Source organism: Tamandua tetradactyla, chromosome 8, assembly GCF_023851605.1.
Source record: "Tamandua tetradactyla isolate mTamTet1 chromosome 8, mTamTet1.pri, whole genome shotgun sequence".
Classification (NCBI taxonomy): Eukaryota; Metazoa; Chordata; class Mammalia; order Pilosa; family Myrmecophagidae; genus Tamandua; species Tamandua tetradactyla.
This window is the reverse complement of record NC_135334.1, coordinates 15,470,433-15,495,991: the sequence shown is the minus strand read 5'-3', so window position 1 is coordinate 15,495,991 and position 25,559 is coordinate 15,470,433. Positions and strand designations below refer to the sequence as shown.

The window sequence follows — 25,559 nt, the reverse complement described above, 5'->3', positions numbered from 1 at the left end:
ACAAATTTAAAAAGATTGAAATCATACACAACACTTTCTCGGATCATAAAGGAATGAAGTTGGAAATCAATAATAGGTAGAGTGCCAGAAAATTCACAAATACGTGGAGGCTCAACAACCCACTCCTAAACAGCAAGTGGGTCAAAGAAGAAATTGCTAGAGAAATTAGCAAATACCTCGAGGCAAATGAAAATGAAAACACAACATATCAAAACTTATGGGATGCAGCAAAGGCAGTGCTAAGAGGGAAATTTATTGCCCTAAATGCCTATATCAGAAAAGAAGAAAAGGCAAATTTCAGGAATTAATTATCCATTTGGAAGAACTGGAGAAAGAACTGCAAACTAATTCCAAAGCAAGCAAAAGGAAATAAATAACAAAGATTAGAGCATAAATAAGTGAAATTGAAAACATGAAAACAATAGAGAAAATCAATAAGGCCAGAAGTTGGTTCTATGAGAAAATCAATAAGATTGATGGGCCCTTAGAAAGATTGACAAAAAGAAAAAGAGAGAGGATGCAAATAAATAAGATCCGAAATGGAAGAGGAGACATAACTACTGACCTCACAGAAATAAAGGAGGTAATAACAGGATACTATGAACAACTTAACGCTAATAAATACAACTATTTAGAGGAAATGGATGGATTCCTGGAAAGACATGAACAACAAACTTTGACTCAAGAAGACATAGATGACCTCAACAAACCAATCACAAGTAAAGAAACTGAATCAGTCATTCAAAAGCTTCCTAAATAGAAAAGTCCTGGACCAGACGGCTTCACATTTGAATTCTATCAAACATTCCAGAAAGAATTAATACCAACTCTCCTCAAACTCTTCAAAAAAATCGAAGTGGAGGGAAAACTACCTACTTCATTCTATGAAGCCAACATCACCCTCATACCAAAACCAGGCAAAGATATTACAAAAAAAGAAAACTACAGGCCAATCTCTCTAATGAATACTAATGCAAAAATCCTCAATAAAATTCTAGCAAATCGTATCCAACAACACATTAAAAGAATTATACATCACGACCAAGTAGGATTCATCCCAGGTATGCAAGGATGGTTCAACATAAGAAAATCAATTAATGTAATATACCGTATCAACAAATCAAAACAGAAAAATCACATGATCATCTCAATTGATGCAGAGAAGGCATTTGACAAGATTCAACATCCTTTCCTGTTGAAAGCACTTCAAAGGATAGGAATACAAGGGACCTTCCTTAAAATGATAGAGGGAATATATGAAAAACCCACAGCTAATATCATCTTCAATGGGGAAAAATTGAAAACTATCCCCCTAAGATCAGGAACAAGACAAGGATGTCCACTATCACCATATTATTCAACATTGTGTTGGAGGTTCTAGCCAGAGCAATTAGACAAGAAAAAGAAATACAAGGCATCAAAATAGGAAAGGAAGAAGTAAAACTATCACTGTTTGCAGACGATATGATACTATACGTTGAAAACCCGGAAAAATCCACAACAAAACTACTAGAGCCAATAAATGAGTACAGTAAAGTAGCAGGTTACAAGATCAACATTCAAAAATCTGTAGCATTTCTATACACTAGCAATGAAGAAGTGGAGGGGGAAATCAAGAATCGAATCCCATTTACAATTGCAACTAAAAGAATAAAATACCTAGGAATAAATTTAACTAAAGAGACAAAAAACCTATATAAAGAAAACTACAAAAAACTGCTAAAAGAAATCACAGAAGACCTAAATAGATGGAAGGGCATACCGTGTTCATGGATTGGAAGACTAAATATAGTTAAGATGTCAATCCTACCTAAACTGATTTACAGATTCAATGCAATACCAATCAAAATCCCAACAACTTATTTTTCAGAAATAGGAAAACCAATAAGCAAATTTATCTGGAAGGGCAGGGTGCCCCGAATTGCTAAAAACATCTTGAGGAAAAAAAACGAAGCTGGAGGTCTTGCATTGCCTGACTTTAAGGCATATTATGAAGCCACAGTGTTCAAAACAGCATGGTATTGGCATGAAGATAGATATATCGACCAATGGAATCGAATAGAGTGCTCAGATGTAGACCCTCTCATCTATGGACATTTGATCTTTGATAAGGTAGTCAAGCCAACTCACCTGAGACAGAACAGTCTCTTCAATAAATGGTGCCTAGAGAACTGGATATCCATATGCAAAAGAATGAAAGAAGACCCATATCTCACACCCTTCACAAAAGTTAACTCAAAATGGATCAAAGATCTAAACATTAGGTCTAAGGCCATAAAACAGAGCAAAATTAGGGAGATATCTTATGAATCTTACAATTGGAGGCAGTTTTATGGACCTTAAACCTAAAGCAAGAGCACTGAAGAAGGAAATAAATAAATGGGAACTACTCAAAATTAAACACTTTTTGCATCAAAGAACTTCATCAAGAAAGTAGAAAGACAGTCTACACAATGGGAATCAATTTTTGGAAACGACATATCAGATAAAGGTCTAGTATGCAGAATTTATAATGAGATTGTTCAAATCAACAACAAAAAGACAGCCAACCCAATTACAAAATGGGACAAAGACTTGAATAGACACTTCTCAGAGGAGGAAATACAAATGGCCAAAAGGCACATGAAGAGATGCTCAATGTCCCTGGCCATTAGAGAAATGCAAATCAAAACCACAATGAGATATCATCTCACACCCACCAGAATGGCCATTATCAACAAAACAGAAAATGACAAGTGCTGGAGAGGATGCGGTGAAAGAGGCATACTTATCCACTGTTGGTGGGAATGTCAAATGGTGCAACCACTGTGGAAGGCAGTTTGGCGGTTCCTCAAAAAGCTGAATATAGAATTGCCATACGACCCAGCAATACCATTGCTGGGAATCTACTCAAAGGAATTAAGGGCAAAAACGCAAACGGACATTTGCACACCAATGTTTATAGCAGCGTTATTTACAATTGCAAAGAGATGGAAACAGCCAAAATGTCCATCAACAGATGAGTGGCTAAACAAACTGTGGTATATACATACAATGGAATATTATGCAGCTTTAAGGCAGGATAAACTTATGAAGCATGTAATAACATGGGTGTACCTAGAGAATATTATGCTGAGTGAATCTAGCCAAAAACTAAAAGACAAATACTGTATGGTCCCAATGATGTGAATCGACACTCGAGAATAAACTTGGAATATGTCATTGGTAACAGAGCTCAGCAGGAGTTAGAAACAGGGTAAGATAATGGGTAATTGGAGCTGATGGGATACAGACTGTGCAATAGGACTAGATATAAAAACTCAAAAATGGACAGCACAATAATACCTAATTGTAAAGTAATCATGTTAAAACACTGAATGATGCTGCATCCGAGCTATAGGTTTTTGTTTTGTTTTGTTCTTACTATTATTACTTTTATTTTTTTTCTCTATATTAACATTCTATATCTTTTTCGGTCATATTGCTAGTTCTTCTAAACCGATGCAAATGTACTAAGAAACGATGATCATGCATCTATGTGATGATGTTAAGAATTACTGATTGCATATGTAGAATGGTATGATTTCTAAAAAAAAAAAAAAAAAAAAATGGACAGCACAATACTACCTAATTGTAATGTAATTATGTTAAAGCTGCATCTGAGCTATAGTTTTTTTTTTTCTTATATATTTTTGTATTTTTTATTTTTATTTTTATTTTTTCTCTATTTTATCATTTTATTTCTTTTTCTGTTGTCTTGCTATTTCTTTTTCTAAATCGATGCATATATACTAAGAAATGATGATCATACATGTTGTGATGATATTAAGAATTACTGATTGCATATGTAGAATGGAATTATTTCTAAATGTTGTGTTAGTTAATTTTTTTTAATTAATAAAAAAAAAAAAAAGAAGAAGAGACCCAGGCTCACAGTCTGAAAGGTACAGTTTTGATGCGGTTCTTGAAGTATTTGATGACAATACTATTTATATTTAAATGAAGGAAAAAATAAGCCATTAAATATTAAATTAAGATTGTGAAAAAAAAAATAAAATCTAAAATATGAGGTGATCAATCAGACCAGAGTCTTCCTCCCCACATTCTCCCCATGGAGAGAGAATAATGACCCTCAATGGCTGATCACAGCTGTAGTGCAGCAACACTGAAAGTCAGCAGCACACACGGAAGAGAACGGTCCATCTCTCCCTCATGCTAAGCAGTAGCAACACAGTTGATAATAAACTAAAGTCTTAACCACATTCCTACCATCTGTGCTGAGTTTTGGAAACAACATACATTACCCCGACAGAGACATTTTCTCAGGCCCCTTTCCTTTTAAAAGACATTCCATAAAAGGCACTGAATAGTGAATCTATCAAGGACAAAGTTCAAAAGACGACTTTCACTGATATATTTTCCAGAAACTCTTCAAAGCAACAGTGTGTGCAATTGACATACACTTTCCAAACAGTCAGTCACAGGCAGAGAGGCAGGTCCCTTAAGCATTTGCATTTTGCAATCTCCAGGGAGAGTATATATACTTTCTTCACCCATGCTTGGCTCCATCATGATCAATCATTCAAGATTGTTTTTTCTATTAGTATTTGTAATTTATAGTTGCCACGGAGCTTACCTGGTTCATCTAAATTGACAAATTTACTGGCATAAAGTTGTTCATCATACACTCATTAATCTCTTAATGTCTGTAGAACTCTTTTTGTTGAGCCAGAAATGTTAAGGAAAAATGAGACAGTCCCTCTGTTAAGGCTAATATTCTCTTTCCTGATAAACAGAATGAGTTGACTTTGGGAAATAATTTGGCCATTACTTATATAGCCATCCATTTCAGTAAAATTGATGCACAAAAATGGAATATAAATTAAATAAATAAACAAAATGACAGGATAATTTAAACAAGAGAAATGCTTGGCAAAGCAGCAATTTTGATAATATTTATAACAAATGGAATGGGATTGATAGCATTACTTCATTCATTTTCAGACCGTTAAGCTTATCAATTCGACAATAGTCATGATGATTAATTCACCTAATAATATAGCTTCAAAATACATGAAAGAAAACACATTAAAATTAGAAGGAAACGTAAATGATAAATCCAGGTATCAAAATTGTCAAATCAGGTAAACAAGAAGTAGGTATAGCTATAGAGAGTTTAAAAAACACAACTAATCAGCTTGAACTAACAAACAGATAAAACAAATTTCATTCCCCAAAACAGAAAGTGATATTATTTTCAAATACCTATGCATTATTCATAAAAATTGCCCACATTATATTAAATCACAGAAAAAAAGTCCATAAATTCCAAGAGGAACAATTTATGTTATATATTACTAGAAATTAGAAATGAAAAACTCATCAGAACAAGAACTGAAATCTAAACTTAATATATATATATATAAAATAACAAACTACTAGATATCAAAATTTGCAGACATTGGCAAAGCAGTAGAAAAAAATTATAACCATAATTTTATGTATTTGAAAAGGAAAATACATGAATTAAGCACCCAACAAAAGAAACTGTAAAAGGGAAGATGGGCAGAGTCCAGGGAGGAAGACTACTTTTCCCACTCCTACACCTTCCTCAAAAGAAAACTATACAGTGTAATGATAAAAACCAAAAGCTATTTCTTTGAATAAAATAATGACAGAGAGACAAATATATCAGAAGTTTAAATAAGATTTAAAGAACTACAGGTACATATACAGTAGTAGGAGCTATCAAAGTAACAAACTATTAAAAAAGACTAATATTTTCAAAAAAATTGAGTAGAATTTATACAAATTGTAAAATCTAATGAAATGGATAATTTTACAGGAAAATACAAGTTAACCAATAATACAGATTTTTAAAATGTGGAAAACATGATTGTGCAAATAATAATAAAAGAAATGGAAAGCCATTCAAAGATTACCCCTTAAAATCACCAGCTGCAAAATATTTCATGGAAAACTCTGTCAGAGTAACAGGCTATAGATTTATTTCTATACTGTGGTATCTCCAGAAAATGAAAGTATTTTTGTCACATAATAGGCCATGAACTCAATAAATCTCTGTTGAATGAATAATTATCTTAACTGTTAATTAACAAAGATAAAGATGTAACCATCCCTATTGATTTGATAATGCCAGTATAATCTAACTTCCACAATCAGACAAATTTACCGCATATCTACTAAGAGAAAACAGAAAGCCAATCTCAGCATAAACATAGATGTAAACTCTTAAACAAAATATTGGAAAATCAAATTCAGCAGAATTTTAAAACAATTATACACTGCAACCAAATGGCTTTCCTGAAATGCAGAAAAAAATTAGAAAAATTAAGGAAAATAGATCGAATACCATTTACAATAGCATCAGATTATAAAGTGACCAGAAATAAATCATACAAGAAATGTCTAAGACTCATGTGAAAAAAATCTAAACTATACTGACCTAATTGTTGACTTTAAATGAATGTCATATTAAAGAATAAGAAGGCTCGATATATTAAAAACATATTGAGACGGTATAATTTACAAATGCCTAGAGTGGATTATGATGGTTATTAAATGTACAAATATAAGAATCTTTTTTCATGGGGGAGAATAAATGAATGTCAACATTGAAGGTGAAAATAGTATACAGGAGAAAGTACTATCAATGCAAGCTGGGGTCTATTGTTAACTATAACACTGTAATATGCTTACACTGAACGTAACAGAGATAATATGCCAAAACTAAATGTAAAAAGTGGGGGATATGAGAAAAGGGCATGAGATTCTTTGTGAAGAAAGAAAAATGTACTCATATAGATTGTGGTGGCGAATGCATGGCTATGAGGTTATGCCAGGAACTAATGATTTTTACTTAGGTAGGATTGTATGATGTGCTTTAAAATTGTTTAAAAATGGGGGGGGGGAAGCAAATACAGTAGTGGTACTTTAGAAGAATTGAAAAAGGGACAGTAGTTAAAAAATAATAAAATCTGAATAAAGTATGGGTTTTCATTTTTTAAAAATTCAATTCCCCCAATGTAACATATTTAAATGTAATATTAGCCAAAATACTGACAGTTTTTAAGACTTTTGACAGCATATTCCTAAATTCTTTTACAAATGAAATATGCCTAAAATCAATTTTTTAATTTAAGATATTAAAATTTTAAATTTTTTTAATTAAAATATTTAATTTTAATTTCTAATTTAAAAAGTTCAATATATCTATATATTGAAAAGTTCGATATATCTAGAATAACTAAAGTGGTCAGTGTTATTTTAATAAAGGACATATAGATAAAAGGAACAGAATAGCATTTAAAAACATATTCATAAACACACATACATACTGGATTTAGGAATTTTAAATATGATGAAAATTGTATTTCAAATTAGTAGACAGAATATAAGCTACTGAAAAAAAGGTTTCTGACAAATCCATTATTGTTAGGAAAAAAATAATGCTTAATTTCTTCATGCCACATGTATATTCCAGATGAATTTCAAATTTAAATATTTCTAGAATAAAATATGGGAGATTTTATAATCTCAGAGTTGGAAATTCTTCCTAAGCGTGACACAAAAGCCAGAAGTCATCAAAGAAAATGACAAGCAGTAAAGGCTTTACACAATTTAAAACTTGGGTATGTCATAACAGTATGAATAAAGGGAAAAAGGAAACTATAAAATTGGAAGAAAATATGATACACACAGAATATCAAGTCATATGATAAGCACACAATATTTAAAAAATGAAGACATCCTACAAATCAATAAGGACAAATAACCCAATAGAAATAGCCACAATGTACATGCCCATGCAAAGATAACTTGCAGAAGCATAATTTAATGCAAATACCGATAAATATATGGAAAGACACTCAACTAAAAAACTAGTACAGAATGTATGGCTTTGCAAGAACAATAATATATTAATATTTATCTATCAATGAGTTAAAACTTTTTAAAAATGGCTGATAATAATTATTGTGAAAAAGGTTGGAGAATTGGACATACTCTCATATAATTTAGCTGTGAACTAGTACTACCTTTGAAAGTAATTTGGCAGTTCCTATCTAAAATTTAAACAACCAGCAATTCCACTTTAATCATCCAACACACAGAAATTCTAAGAGATATGAACAAAAATGAATGCACTAGTTAAGTTCAATACTGTTTGCTAATGGGAAAAAAGTGTGAATTCTCATTATTAAAGTAAATTATCAATAGATGATAGATTATGGAAAATGTGTTTAATTTTGTGTTGTATAAAATATGTTTAATTCCCTTTATGTTTTCAAAAGCTGTAGCTTTGTACATGTGCATATATCATTTAAATGCATAGAACTTTCATGAAGGATACAAAATTGTTGAGTAGTCTTCTTTAGTGAGAGAAGTGGCAATAAAATGAAGATGAGCTGGGAAATTTCGATTTTTTACTGTGTGTGTTCCATGATGTTCTTTTGATTTTTTTATTACTTGTGTAACTAAAAACTGAATATATAAAAATGATCAAAGTGGGGTCCTCATTCTCTCCTCACAGTGACTTCATGCAATGTGTATCACAGCTTGATTGTTCCATTTAACACCTGGGTTAGCTGTGAAACTCAGCAATTCAATGAATGGCTTCCTGACAAATGGTCTCAAGCTAGGACCCAGGACTCAGAAAGATTTAGCCTTAACTTTTTTTCCAAAAGAAAAGCAGCATGTTAACAACATGTGAGTTTCTGAAACTACAATTTTTAGTGAAATAACTACACTCCATTTTTTACATTGATATATCCTAAAGCAAACTTCTGCCAATGGTATGCTCTGACTTCCTTGAATGGGCAAGAATATCTAGTGGGAAACTTAGGAAATGATCACTATTCAGTCCCTCCTGTTTTGTTTCCTGCCTGTCTCTCCACCTGCCCATGTGAAAGTCCTCTGCTTTCAGATCACCAGCACATTCCTATTGTTCCCTGCTTGGTCCCCTCTGTTCCCGATCTTCATTTCTCATGTGCTCAGACTTCCTGCTTTTCATTGCTTATGTCAGGTATTCATTCTAACTGACACTTCTTAAGGAGGCATATTATAGAAAGGTCTTGCCCAGTGCATCTTTCAAATGAATTCCAGTTTCTTTGTGCTCGTGCACAACTTCCTGACCTCAGGAAGCACAGATTTTCTGGGTTAAATATGCAACCCTATAACTTCTCTTAAACAAAGCCAACTAGGAGTAAATTGTCCAATAGGGGAATTCTGTTTATTTTACATGCCCCAAATTCCTTCCCACTCTAGGTTTCCACACAATTTGTAAGCATAGTGGTTACTCTTTCAAACTGAACCATGACCCACAGATAGCAGCTTAATATAAGGTCTACATATCTTCATTCTTTGTTATATCATTCTTTAAGCATTTGCCTTACCATACCAGCCCGTATGAGCTTAAAAGGGGAGACTACATCTTATTGAGCCTGAGAACCCGACATGTGTGTGACACACAATAGGAAATCGATGTGTATTTGTTGAATGGATGGCATACATTTTGGAATTGGTGATAGGCCACAAGGGAAGTATTTGGGGGTGTTCCTACAACCCTTTATATCACAGTACCCATTTAGAGTATGGTTCTTACTTCTCTGTTTCAAAACTGAGTCGTATGAATCAAATTGCACTGATTGATTTACTAAATCACGCAAAGGTAGTTCATAGTTTCATTCACTCATTCAGTCTGTCAGTCATCTAACCAGGACCCATGAAAACAACACAAATAGAGGCTGACATCACTCTCCAAATATTTAGAATTATAGCTCAAGCTCACAAACTGTTTAATATAAAACAGTCTTGCTGACTTGATGAATATACGTTTATATGGTCTGGGAGACCAGGTTTGAATTTGGAATTCTTGATCACCTTGGAGTTCTGCTCTGGAATGGGGAAGAGTGGCAAGAGGCAGCCCCCATTCTGTTTACTTTTCTCTTCACCCCCCGACTCTATCCTACACCGCGGGAAGCCTCCAATGCATGTGTGCATGCAGCCCAGCATGTAGGTTCAAGCTTTCACCCTGCTCCACTCCCCCAAAAAACAGCAGCCACCTCTAGGCTATGACTTTTGTCACTGTCCATCCTCGGAAATGCAGACCTGAGGAAGACCCTACCCTGGAAGAGGGACCAGGATAATTTGGGCCAGGAATCAGGGAGTCCTGAGTATTTAAAGCATGGTATAGAGGGGAGGGGATGCTGAGGTTCAATGGGCACTTCACCTTGGCCCCCTAGTGCATTGCTCAGTGAAATGGGGGTGGTTAGAGGATGATCTTGGGCAAGGGTCCTCCTGGGCTGGTCTGTGGATGGTACTGCAGACAACAGACTGGGAGCTCATATTACACAAAACTGTACTCTCTATTACACTTTAGATGGTAAATGTATACTGATGACACTGAAGGAAAAATTAAAAGACATGTTAAAAGAAGAGGAAAATTTAAAAAGAAAAATGAAATGGCAGGGAAATGCAACAGACGGGAAAAACTGGGAAAAATTAGCTGGAAAGCATTTACTCTGTTCAACTTCCCAGTGATCTGAAACACTTAAATTTCAACAAGAATGCTCTAAATCTGTCTGTACAAGATTTTCAGTCATCAATAACTTCATGTAGTTATTTAAATTTAAATGAATGAAAAGTTAATTTAAGCAGTTTTTAAGTTCCACTAATCACAGTTCAAGTGCTGTCAGCCACATGGGGCTAGTGAGTACCATATTGAATGGCACAGATATGGAAAGTTTCTAAATTCACAGAAAGTTCTTCTCAACAGTACCAAAAATAATTCAAGATCATTTCAGTGGCAGTCTTGATTACTTGTATTGCAGTGATTTGGTGCCACTTTTGAGTTCTTTATCAATGTCTCCTTTATCTTGACCTGTCTAGGCCAACGAAAGTACACTAGTTTCGATTCAAGATATTGTGAATAGACTGATAGAAACATATTCTTGTGGAAATTACCTGAGAGTGCCTGGATTCTAATTCTGGCCTTGTCCCTAAAATATATATGATCTTGGGAAAGTAAGTTAAGATCTCTCAACTTTCAATAGCAAAAGGATCTCACAGCTTGCCTCACCGAGCATTTTAAATATCAAATAACACAAGATACGTGAAAGATAAGGACACATGATGTTCTTCCAACCTCTTTGTATTTTAAGCAGATTCACTGCTGGAGAAGAGTCTAAGCTAGGGCACAACTCTAGCCTTTCATCCCTGAAACCTTTCCTCAGATACCATGGAGACATCACAGTCATGTGTCTCGTAGCTAGAAGCATAAAAGCAGATGTAAAAATTTTAACTAGTCTACTGACTTTTTGTTTAATGTGGGATTTTAGATATTATCCTTTATCTCGTGCATGAATTTTTTCAGCCCAATTCAGTAAGCATTTATTCTTAGAATATTTTGTGTGAAGCAGAGGTTACTAGGAGATGTAAGAATAATGGATAAGTTATTCAAGAGTTCTAACTTCTTGAAGTTTATTTATATGAAAGATAAAGAAACAATTACTTTAATAAATTAGGAATATGGTAAATATTTTTAAATAATTATAAGCCTCATACGAATGAGAGGGAGAAATTCCTTCTGCTGGAGGATGAAGCAAGGGCGAGGCGTCAGGGGCAGGTGCATGTTTCATTCATCTCGGGATGTCCACTGCCAGGAACCTAGCAGTTGCACAATAACCATAACTTTTGCTAACTTTATAGGTGCAAGCTCTGATAGACAGGGAAGCACATGCTTTGTGGCCCAGCATCATCTGTATAGATCCTGGATTTGGTGCCCATTAACTGGTGCTCATTTACTATGAGCACTTAAGCAAAGTCTATTCTAAATTGAATCTGCATGTTACAATGCCACCCTGCAGTTTCCTACATTGTAAACTTAGGATAATAAGACTTACCCTGTAGAGTAGGCTTAAAAACATTACATTAGATAATGTATTAAAAGCATTTAGCCTAGTGCCTAGAAGAGCACAAGGTAGTACTATATTGAATGTAATTAAAAGGTAGCTGTATATTGAAATTTGGAACGATTTTTTTTTTTTCCTGGCATGAGCTGGTTCCGGGAATCGACCCCAGGTCTCCAGCATGGCAGGCATTGAAAGGATTTTTAAATTTCAGAAATGGAGTGAAATAGAAGGATAGTCTTTAATATTTTCCAACTGTGGTATTTGAATATTCAGTTTAAGTAAAAGTTTAAAATTTGGGAATTGTCCCTTGGCTAAAAGAATTACAAATGCTGAAATCGTTTCTTGAGTTAGTCTATCCAGTTTAAATGAGTATGTATTTCTAATTAAAGGGGAAACTTTAGTTTAACTGTAAATCTGAAATTCAATTTTAAATCTCATTCCCTACCCTGAAGATGGAGAGACCAGAGCAGCAAAAAATGACATTAGACCCTAATGTAAGGTCATTGAGTTGGAGTTGAGCCCCAGAGAAGTGAAATAGCATGCTGAATTCACAAGATTATTTACAACACAGCCAGGACTGAACTCTACCCCATGTTCATCCAATAGATAATTTCAGATATGAGCATCTCCAGATAGGAATGAAAAAAAGCTTCAGAAGCTTATGAAATATCTGTGTTTCACTCACCTGGAACTTCCCGTTAAGGATATCCCTGTAGCAATGATGAGTATATAAATCGAGGTCAAAATATTTAAGACTGCAGCAATTCCATCCCTAGAGGGCTTTGGCAAGTTGAGTTTGATGATTTCTAGTGCAGAGGGATCACTGACAGAGGAAAAGGCAATTTCAGACGTGGGGTAGGCAAAACTCTGATGCTCTCTGGAGCCCAGTGTCACTGGGGACCACACCCAAGACCCAGGCAAGGGAGGGCACTGACCCAAGTAAGCCTTTCCTGGTAGGATTAATTAATTCTCCTCCACTAGTTTTAGATTTTCCATATTAACCCTTCACCACCCACTAATCCAAGATTAAATTTTGCAATTATTTGTCTGCAACACTGTTCTTACCATTCTCTGGCATCCTATTTTATAACTATGAGAAACTACTATATAGATTAAAGATTTAATTGGACTCAATAGAAAATTTCACTGAGAAAGTCAATGGCACTAGTCAACCACCTCAAACCTGCACTTCCATCCAACGCCACTGTTTTTCCAATTGCTTTGTCACAGTTGTTTTTCTTAACAAGTTAAAAGATCATTTTTATTACATATCATGCATGCTAGTGAAGGAAAATTTATAAATGTATAAAATGTCTGAACACTCGTTAATCTTTAAATTTGTTGATGTGTTATACCATATTCCTCAGAAATTATATTGAATTATTGGTATATATTATTTTTAAGAAAACTTCTACCAATTTACACTCTTAACCGAGGCATGTGAGATATCCAATCTCACCACACTCTCATCACCAGTAAATATTACCCATTTTTTCCAACAATTAAAATGGAATGGAATTTTTTAAGATCTAATTTTCATATATATTTAACTATTAATGCATATAAACATTCTTTGGTTTTCAAAAATTCTTTCATGACTTTCTTTTTAATATAGGTGTCTTTTCCTTACCCAGATTTTCAACATTATATTTATGTTTTGGAAAAAAATTTAACTTTTTCAATGTAATTTTAATGCACAGTTCCTATTGTTTATCCTGTTGATGAGTTATTTATTAAGAATGGTGGATCTCTTTACCTATAAATAAACAGTTTTTTTAGTATACATTATATGTGTGGATGTATACATTTGTAGATGTTAAAAAGATCTACATGTATTAAAATAGATAAGTAGTGTTATGTATTTATATGCATTTATAATTTATATTTGCGTATATGCAGGTGTATATCTATGTATGTATGTGTGTGCATATACAGAGGTCTTTATATTTTCATAGACCTTGTCTTTTAAATATTTTTCATATATTTTTTTAATGTTTAGTCAGGACTCAGTTATTGCAATATCTTATCTCTATTCACCCGGATTTTGTTCATTTTTCCTTTTTAAATTTTTTTTTCCTGTTTAAACCTATAAAGAACCTGTAATTGTCTTAGGTGAAGAGCTAACTTATTTTCTTTGAAACCTAAATCTTCCAACACTGCTGTATAACTTAGCCCTTTGCCATCGGTTTGTGGTATTTCTTTGCTCACATATTGATTTCTTATACTTATCAAATTTTGTTTCAAGAATATTGATTTGATTCCGTTAAAGAATCTGTCAGTTCTCCTCCCATATGATCTAGTTTTACTTGTATTTCAAGCAATACATTTTTTTTTTTTGCATGGGTAGGCACCGGAAATCGAACCCGGGTCTCTGGCATCGCAGGCGAGAACTCTACCTGCTGAGCCAGCGTGGCCCGCCCTCAAACAATACATTTGTAATATCGTTCACCAATGTGAGTGTCATAAGTTCATAAAAAAAATTGAATAATTATGGCAATACCAAACATCCTTGTCTTACTTCTCTAATTTTAATATTAATTTATCTTCTTTCTTTATTGAAGTTGGATTTTTTATCATTATATTATTACATATTTTTAAGGGATTTTTGGTTATTGTTCTTTGATTTAAATCATAAACTGGAAAAATTTAAGGTGCCTGTTATGATTCAATATTTTCTGATTTGGGTCTATCTACATGAAATAAATTTTGATAGCTTCCTTAATATAAATAAATTCTAAGCTTTTTGATGAAATTTTAGTGTGCCATTGTTTTCTTCTCTAATATTAGATTCAGGACTTTCACATTGTGTTTATCAGTGAAATTAGTGTTTAAACTTCTTGTTCCATGCTGTTTCCATAGGCTTTTATAGGATTATGTAATAACATGGGGACCCTGTCATCTCTCTGTATATACATGAAAGTTCTGATTCTTGATGCTTTTTATGGATCTCACCAGTAACAAGACTCAGGTTCTGCTTTGGAAATAATCCTAATTTTAATGTTTTAAAATTCTATTTGTCTTTCAATTCCTCTTTAGTCAAACTAAAATAATATGTCAGTTATTAAACTTATGACATTGTTAATCAGAAGGAATTTGCAATTTATCCTTTTTATTGTTATAGCAAGAACATTGACTATCACAACATTTTTAATCTTTGATTATTTTAGACATTTCTTAAAATAAATTCACAGCAAAAAATGCATCAATTTGAAGTGTACCAATCCATTTATTTGTCTGTCTACTAGTTTAAAACAGTGTATACCAGTGTAACCACCACCTCAATCAAGATGGAAGATGTTTGCACCCTCCAACCACTATCCTGCTTTCCGTTGCTATAGATGAGCTTTGTCTTTTCTAGTTTCATGTAAGTTCAAACAATAAATGCTTTTTGTATTTGGCTTATTTCATTTAGCATAAAGATTTCAAGATTTTTCCATGTAGCAAAAATGTATATCAGTAGTTCTTTCTTTTAAATTACTGACTAGTATTCCCTTATGTGAATGTATCACAATTTAGTTTACCTTTTCCCCCATTGAAGCACATATGGATTGTTTCCAATCTGGAGTTATTTACGAAGAAAGCTTCTATGTACATTTTGACAAAAAGTTGCATGGACGTGTTTTTACTTCTCTTGGGTAAATTCCTAGGAGTGAAATAGCAGGATCAAATGGTGTGCAATATAATACAAAGCTGCAAAACTGTTTTCCAAATTGGCAGTACCATTTTACATTCCCTGTGGTAATGGATGATTTCCAGTTGCTCCACATTTTCACCAGCCTTCTTGTTATCAGTGTTTACAATGGATGTGCATTGGGACCACATTGTGGTTTAAACTTGCATTTTCACTGATGGCTGGTGATATCCTGTACCTTTTCAAGCACTTTTTGGAAATTCTTTTATGATTTTTGAGTAGTATCTATTCAAATCTTTTGTGCATTTTTAATTGGACTGCTTGTCTTATTATTTGTTGATTTCATTATGTATCTATATACCAATTTTTGTCATATATATGTATTATAAATATTCTTTCTTTGTTCAGGGCTTGCCTTCTTCCCATTCTTAACACTGTGTTTCAAAAACAAAAAGTTAAAATTGTTGTTGAAGTCCACTTTATCAATTTTAAAAATTTACTTATTTGATGTTTGTGGCCTGCCTAAGAAATCTTCTCCAGTTCCAATTTTATGATGATTTCCTCCAATGTTTACTTCTGGAAGTTTTATAATTTTAGTATTTGTGTTTAGATCTAAGATCGATTTCAAATTAAATTTTGCGTAGCATTTGCAATAAAGACCAGTGTTCCTTTCTATTCCGTATGGATACTTGTTTCTCCAGCACAATTTTGAAATGCCTTTATTTTCCCATGATTACCTTGGCAGCTTTGTTGAATATCACTAGTTTTATTTATTTATTTTTTTGCGTAGATCTGTTTCTGTGCTTGTGATTATGATACATCATTGAACCATATTTCTATTCTTATACCAATACCACATTTTTTAATATTTATAGCTTTCTAGCAAATCATGAAATTGGGTTGTGAAATTCTTGCAACTTTCTTTCTCTTTTACCAATTGTTTTAGCAATTTTAGATATAACGTATTTCTTAAGTTTTAGAATCATTTTAGCAATTTCTACAAACTGACTTACTGGGCATTGGATTGGCTCTATAATATAATAATATCAAGGTGGTCAATAATTGAAAAGGGTAAATCTCTCCACAAATTTAATTATTCTTTATCACAGCAATTTTTGTAGTTTCCAAGGTATTGGTCCTGCACATATTTTATTAAATATAACCATAAGTATTTCATACTTTTGCTGGCATAGTAAATGTGATCTTTCAAAATTGTACATTCAAAGTGTCCAGTAGTAGTATATAGAAATACTACTATTTTTTTCATTGACATTATCTTTGACCTTGCCAAATTTACTTACATCTAGTAACTTTTTAAAAGATTTTTAAATAGATTCCTTACTACCTTTTATATAAAGAAGTATTTCTTCTGTAAACAATGACAGTTTTATTTCTTCATTCTGATCCATACTCATTCACTTATTGTACTACCTAGTAAGTCCAGTACAACCTTGTTGTACAAGTGTTGAATACAAGTGGTGAGGGTGAATAATTTTGCCTTGTTTCCAATCTTAGGGGGAGAGAGCATTAGCTCTTTCACCATTAAGTATGGTATTGGCTCTAATTGTTTCGTAGATGCTTTTTTATCAGGTTAAGAAAAATTTTCTATTTTGTAGAGGGATTTTCTTCAGAAATTAATGACCAATTTTGTCAAATGTTTCTGCATTCATTTTTTTTTTTTGGTACAATTTTCTTCCCATTTTCTGTTGATGTGATCATTACATTGATAGCTACTTGAATGTCAAATCAATCCTGAATACATCCCCCCTTGATCCTGATGTATTATCATTTTTGTAAACCACAGATTCAATTTGCAAATACTTTTTTAGGATTTATGTACAAACATTCATGAAGGATATAGGTCTGCTATTGTCTCTTTTTGCAGTTATTTGTCTAGTATGGGTGTCAGGATAATACTGTTCATGTAAATTGAGTTGTGAAGTGTTGCATCTCACATTATTTTCTGAAGACATTTATGAAAAACTGTTATCATTTCTTTCTTGAAGGATTGATAGAATTTGTGAATGCAACCAGCTGGGTTGGGAATTTACTTGTAAGAAGCACTTGAAATTACAAGATCAAATGTCTTAATATTAAGCAACTGGGCTCTTCTATTTTTCCTTGATTCTTGTCAGTAACGTCAATCTTTCTAGAAACTTTCTAATTCCATTTAAGTTGCAGAATTTATTGACTTTAAATTGTACGGAACATTCTCATATTACCCATTTAATTTCTGTAGAATTGGCACTGATGTCTTCTCTTTCATTCCTGACATTAATTTGTATCTTCTATTTTTCTTCATCAATTTAGCCAAAGATTTGTCTGATTTATTGTTGCTTACAATAATCAGCGTTTGGTTTCATTGACTTCTCTATTGTTTGTCCAAATTCTGTTCATTGATTTCCATGATCACTCTTATTATTTCCGTTCTTTTGGGTTTAATTTGCTTTTGTTTTCTTAGTTGTTTAAGGTGCCTGTTTAAATCACTAATTTTATACACTTCTTTTATCTAATATAAACATTTAAAGCTATAAATTTCTCTTTAAGTTCTGCTTTGGCTGCATTTAATGCATGAGAACTTTCTCGAGAGATATATTAAGACTAAAAAATACCCTTTTCTCCTCAAAATTTTACCAACTATTTTTAGCATTGGTGATTCTTGTATAATTCAAGTATTACCATATTTTTTCTGAAATGATGACATATCAATTCTGTCATTTCTTCTATATTTATTAGTTAGCTTCTCATTATAAAGAACTGTGTCTCTTTGCTTCATTTGTTTATATTAGTGTGAACACTTTATATTGTTTCATTCAATAGATTAAAATACTTTATTATCATTATGTTCTCAGATTTAGCCAAGAATCCAAATATCAGGCAGGATCGTGTGTTTTCTTTGGTATGTCCCCATCTTTCTCGGATCCCTTTTTCACTTTTGTGGCACATAAGAGTGTTGTACGCTCATCCTGTACTTTCTCTGACCTGAATCTGGAATAAAATACTTCTCTAAAGAAAATAATATTTAAAAAACAAAATCCAGGTTCTGGGAATGCTGTTGCTGTTGGATTGATCCTAAATCCTCCAAGCAGATGGAGCCAGGAAATCAGATACATGATAGATAGATAGATAGATAGACAGATGATAGTGGATGATTGATAGATAGATGTAGATATATAAATAGATATAGGTATATAAGTAGATATAGATGTAGACACACCTGGACGTCCAAACACAGGCATATGCAGTCATATCTATTTCTGTTTCTAGCTATTATTATACATTTAAACCCATGACTTTGTACTTATCTCTTCGGGTTTTCATCCATCACTGTATTGTTCATCTATCCCTACCCCCTTTTCATACTGGAAATTCCCTTCTTCAGCAGGTAGAATATCTGTTCTCAATATTCACAATGCATTTACCTATTAGTGCAATGCCAGAATTTACACAAAGTACTTTCAGAATTGCTAAGTCATGCTTCTGAGAAAAGAGCTAATATTTGCTTAGAGTTTTTTTGTCTTTAACCTGAGAGTATACAGTCCAAGTACTGTCTTCAAAGTTTGCTTGTGTTGTTGTTGTTTCTTTTTCTTTGCCCACAAAATTCTGTTCTCTTCATTCATTTGTGATTGTATTGAATTTAGCCTTTCCCATCTTTATTTTTTTCACTTATTCCCTTTCCTGAATCTGCGAGCAGTTAAGATGTTTTCTAAGTCAGGACTGTGTATATATCCATAGTCAGATTTTGCGGTTCCCTCCACCCATTTCCCGTATCTGTTCCATCCAATTCATATTCACACATCCAGTACATAACCAATCTTACCGCTCTCTTCCTGTGTTTCTTTTTCCTCAAACAGATCAGGTACATATTTTATTTCCACTTCCCTTTTACAGCAAATAGAATATTATAGATACTCTTTTGCATTTTGCTTTCCTTTTCATAGTATAGATGCTGTTTTATACTTTGCTTTTTTCACTTAATAGTATATTCTAGAAATTACTTCAAATCAGAAATCACATCACAGAAACTTTCTTAATTCTTTTTTACAGCTGCCTGGCACTCTATTGTGTACATATACCATAGTTTTTTCATACCACTCTCCCACTATTTAGATTACTCTCAATATTTCACTTGCAAGTAATCCTGCAACAATAGCATTGTGTAATTATATTGCACGAGGTGCATAGGAATGCTGAGTTAAAAGTTGATGCCTGTATGCTTTTGTTAGACGCTGCCAATTTCTCTCCACAAGGATTATACTAATTTGCATTCCCAATAACAATTTCCTCAACCTCACGAATAGACTGTGTAGTTATCTTGCTCCAAACTGATAGATGTGTATTTCAGTGTAATTTTAATTTGCATTTCACTTTTATGAATGAGACTGAATTTCAATAAACATGTTGCATAAATTTTCTTTGTTAATTGGTTGTTCATACATTTTCTCATTTTTCTGTCAAGTTTTTTAAACTTTTTTTTAAATTTAAAAAGTTCGGTATATATATATATATATATGGGATATGATCCCTTGATCTGTGGTATAAGCACCAAATATTTTCTTGTAATTTGTCATTCTTTTGACTATGTTCATGATATTTTGGCAATGTAAAAATATATTTTAAATTTCTGTGTTGTCAAATTTATCGGTCATTTTTATTATTGCATCTATATTTTGAGACATAGTTAGAAACCTTTCCATAAATTATTGCAAAGAAAGAGTTCAAGTAGTTTCTTTGAAATATAATTGAGAATTCCAGTTTCATTGAGGCAAAGTAGCCCCTTTCCTTCCAGATCCTCTGAAATGTGGGGGAAAATGTAGATTGCCTAGGGACCAAGGGACTCAAGGGAAGGCATGGTGGTGAGTTCGTGGGTTTTCTTATAACATCCCATATAACCCTGCAGGTGTAGTGTTAGCATTTTAAATGTTAACGTTAAAACTGTAAGCAAGCTGTGCATTTGAGTTTTAGTCTCACAAAAGGGCAGCATGTAGAGCATGCAGGCAGGCATGAATAAAGACCAATTAAACTCTACATTAATCACTAGTGCTTATGTTCTCTCATCTATCATCCCAGACGTGGAGGTACCATGCACCATGATGTCTTAAGAGTGCTTAAATCGTAAAGGAGGTAGCAAGGAACTGAGGTAAGCAAGTAATGAAGTTCTCCAGACCCTTTGTATGTATTATCCAAGATGATTAACTTTTTTTGTCTCTAACATATAGGAAAGCCCAGTGAAAAATCACTACAAGGAGGCAGATTTGGTAAGATCCATGGCGCTTTTGGTGTAATTGTGCATTAGCCATACTATAAAATGAGACCAGATTTTTTAGTATTTGTTTTTTCTGGGGGGGGGGGTGGTGGTGCTGAAGAAGAGATCTCAACCTCACAGAGAGCTCACCAATTGCTTGAGAGCTGCATTCCTTAAGTCAGAAACAGCTCAAAAAGGACAGGATTGGGGGGGAGACCATTTCCTTCTTTTTTCAGAAGCTATTCATACTGCTATCTTTTGGTAACCCCTATTTAAGTTTTCTCGTAAGTTCGGTTTTATTTTTGTCTTTTGAGAAAGTAAGAAAGTTTGGGCTTTCCTTTATTTTTTTTTTTTTTTTTTTTTTTTTTTTTCCTGGCATGTGCAGGCTCAGGGAATCAAACCCGGGTCTCAATCTTACCAGGTGAGAACTTTGACACTGAGCCACCGTAACCCACTCAGAATTTAATCAAAAGGAAAGCTTCCTTACTATAAATAATTGGTGTACTTCCTTCTTGCCAATGACGAAAATTATATAACTCACTTAATTATCACATTTTTGTTTGTTTTATTTGGGGTGCTTGGAAGCAGACAGTTATCAAGCCCAAGCACTGCAACTATTTAGCCTTTTATGGATATTTGTTTTTTTTGTTTTGACAAATTTTGACTCACTTTTATTATTCATATTTTTCTTATTTCTATACCTTTTTATTTACTTTTATAAAAATTATATCACCCTCAGCATCACACAGTCCATTCAACAGCAAATCCTGTTGATTTAAATCCCAAAATGCATCTTTAATCCAAAAGTGTCTTCCATCTGCATTGTCATTACTCTAGTAAAGTCATTACCGTTTTTGCCAAGTAATTTCTATAGCCTCCCAATTGTTCTTCCTGTTTTCACTTTGGCTAGTCTCTACTCTCTCCCCATCCACCACCCATATAAATACGTGCATGTCCATCCATTTATTCTCATCACCAACCAGAAATTTTTAAAACGCAAAACAAATTATGTCAATCTGCATCTTGACACATCTCAATGGGGTCTCTTTGCACTTAGAATAAAATTCATAGTCTTTACATGAAGCGATATTACTCTGCCTATTGAATCTCCTTTGGACAGCCCTTTTCTCAGTTTCGCCACGCTCCAGTCACACTGCTTTCTCTGTTTCTTGAATGCTGTCAAGTTTGTTCCAGCCTCCCTGCCTCTGTACTTGGCTGTCGCCCTTTTGTTTTTTAATAATTGTTCTCTTCTCTTCATTCATGTCTGATCTCAAATGTTCCTTCTTAGAAGAACTCTATTGACAGTAGACCTTAACCCACTGACAATTATTTACCTCTTTATGTTTCTTCAAAGCACTTACCTTTATAATCATTGTGTGTGTTCATATAATTATGTTGGTATTATGTATCACAGTCCCCAAAAGTAAGAAAATCCATCATATTCACCAGCATATTCCAGTACCAGGCACATAGTATGTCATGGTAAGCACATGCTAAAAATATGAATTAATAAACATATCATACTCTCCATACATTGTCTTTGTTGACAATGTAAAAATTCATTCCATAAACTTTTTCATTATATTTCATTCGAAATATATGGTAAGGAGAAAAATATACACACTTAGTTTACAGCCCAAGGAAAAAAGTAACTCAAAAGCAACAAATAGAAAATTGTGTAATACTGCATATTTCCTGGCTCAGCTTGATAAAATATGATATTAGATAACATTACCTAAACATCATCTCCTCGTCTAGATCATGTAAATCTTAATCCTCAGACCTTGCATTGCCAAATACTGAGACCATATTAGCTTGGGCCATTGCTGAATAGCCTTTATTGAATTCTACTTGAAATATAACATTGGCTATTAACAAGCCCTTTACAAAACCAGTAACAAAGAATTCTTCCTCATTTATTGTAAAATTGTTGTGATGATCTCCATCACACTGCTCAATATTTCCTATGCAATTTTCCATACAAGAAAGTTCTTTTTGAGTGAGATAAATAAGAGGAAAGACTTTCTCTCTCTAAGCAGTTTGATATGATTTTATCTTACATGAGAATGAAGTACATCATCTTTTTTTGTCCAGATTCAGGAAATAAATGGTAAATTTTACTCTTCAGTTCCAGCAATGATGTTAAGGTTTAAATTTATAATGTTTGCTTACATTCTACTTTCAAACTCAAATTTACATTTTATTAATCTTATGTATGAAAATGTTTAACAATCTGAATCACACACAAAACACATTAAATTACTTTTTTTAAAGCATGGTATAAATAAATACATACAAATAAATGATTATGAACATGATATGAATCTTAATAAAGAGTATCTTCATTATGAAGATATTCTTCTTAACAGTTTCCTCAGTGCATTTTGTACTTCCCTGTTCCTCAAACTGTATATCAGGGGATTCAGCATGGGAATCACGGTGGTGTAAAGCACTGAGGACACCTTCTCCTGGGTGACTGAACTGCTGGAAGTGGGTTTGAGATACATGAACATGAGAGAGCCATAAAATATGAGAACAGCTGTCAGGTGGGAGCTGCAGGTGCTAAATGCCTTGGACCTGCCCTCTTTAGCGTTGACGCGGAAGATGCTGGAAAGGATAAAAGCATACGAGATGACGATGGTCAGGCTGGTGGTCACCGTGTTAAATCCACCAATGACTAAAATCAAAAGCTCATCAATGTAAGTGCTAGAACAGGAGAGTTTAATAAGGGGGATGATGTCACAGAAATAGTGTCTAATGATGTTTGTCCCACAGAAGGACAGCCTTAAATTACAACCTCCATGAATCATGGCACCAATAAAACCTACTGAGAAGACTGCAGCCACCAGCAGAGAGCAGACCCGAGGGGACATGATGACGTTGTAGAGGAGAGGGTTACAAATGGCAACGTAGCGATCATAGGCCATTACTGCCAATGTGTAGCATTCACAAATGGCAAAAGAATCGAAAAAAAAAAGCTGAGTCATGCATCCAGAATAGGAGATCATTTTACCTCTGTATAAAAGCCCTGCCAGCATTTTGGGGGTGATGACTGAAGAATAACAAACATCTATAAAAGACAAACAACTCAGGAAAAAGTACATGGGGGTGTGAAGTTGTGCATTCAACCCAATTATTGAGATCATTCCAAGGTTTCCCACCATTGTGACCATGTATATCCCCAAGAAGAGGAAGAAAAAGGCTGCTGAAGCTCTGGTTGGTCAGTTAATCCTGAGAGAACAAACTCGGTCACTGTGGAATGATTTCTCATACCTGTTCTCCTATAAGAAATCTGTGGATGAGAAGGAAAAAAGGAAATTAGACAGGCAGATTTCCAGCTTGTCTGAAAGTCCCTGGCTCAAGTTTTTCAAGCTCTGGAAACACTGAACTTATCCCCTTGTTACTAAGCCTGCACCTCCTATGATGTACAGGGACTTTGACTCCTACAAAAAGTAAAAATCCAGACAAAACTTTGTAGGCATCTACCTATGCTACCAATGCTAAAGACCATGGGGAGGTTTTGCTAAAGCAAATTGGTTGAAGAAATGCAAAATGAATGGGCAGGAGTCCTAAAAATACTCTGCTAATGACAGACTTTCCTAGGAATAATTCTGCCTCCAGCATTTTCTACAGAGAAGGTGTTTGTTGGCAAAGTAAATTACAATTTCCTGTGTCAAGTTTTCCAAGGGTGCTGAGCAGAGTATTAATTCCAGGGGGATGTTTATAGACATTGCATTGAATAAGTAGCTTAAGATCCTAGGACTTACAGAAATGCTAAGTTACATAAAGACAAACAGCTTTCGTAACAGAAGATATCTCAGTATCTCCCAGAATGTTGTATAACACGCAATATTTCCCAAATTTATTTGATGGCAGTAATCATCGTTCTTTCTATTCCCTCTTTCCTTTCTTTTTTTTTTTTTTCAATCACATTGTAGTAGCATGTGGCTCAGAGCATAATTTTTGAAACTGGTGTTTGTTTTTGTGTTTGTTCTATTTTTAATCTAACCAGCAGGTGATTTCCATGTGGGAAGGCTGTTCTTACACTGCAGTGAAGTTGGCTAATGGCAGAATAGCAGTCCTCCCAGAACTAGCTCTGTCTTCTGGGTCTGTTGCTCTCCTCTAAGCCTGCATCACTAGCCTGAGGTACTCAGGGTCATTCACAGGGGAACTCAAGGCAGCCTAACATTAGTAAGGCCACTTTGACAGTGCCAGCAACCCACACAACCCTTCCTGCCTTCCAGTCACAGGTCACCTCAGTTCAGAGGCACAGATGACACAGGTCTTGGAGTTGCCTGGCCCAAGTTGAACTAAGGACTTATCTTTGAATTATCCGACCATTTCCCTTTTAGTGTTGGGCTGCTCACAGAGCCCTCTCTAGATTCTTATATTTAGCACAGATTATACAGAGCCCAGACATCTGAGCATTTTTTCCATCTCAACCCAGGATCTCCATTTCTCCCAGACTATTCAGGAAGCTGCTGTGACTTCTTGGTTTCCATCTGTCATTGCCATCTTAGGCCAAGCACACTTCCCTTGGCCATGTGAGTTACCAAAGATGCAGGTACTTGTTCCTAATGCCCCAGGTCCCTCTTTGATTCAAAACAAAGGAGTTTCATGCTCCAGAGCAGGTCACCAAAGACATAATATACACACATGCCTCACATCTGCTCTTTTCTCCTACTCTGAGGGATGGAGATGGGAATCATGTACAAAAGAGAAAATATCCAAAGGCCCTTTGCCTGTTACTGTAATACCATGGAGTCTTCTTTCA

General features: G+C 34.1%; 1 pseudogene; it reads right to left on the bottom strand.

Moving 5' to 3' along the window:
* Positions 1 to 23,130: 23,130 nt before the first annotated feature.
* Positions 23,131 to 24,056, bottom strand: LOC143643247 (olfactory receptor 8D4-like; annotated as a pseudogene).
* Positions 24,057 to 25,559: the final 1,503 nt, after the last annotated feature.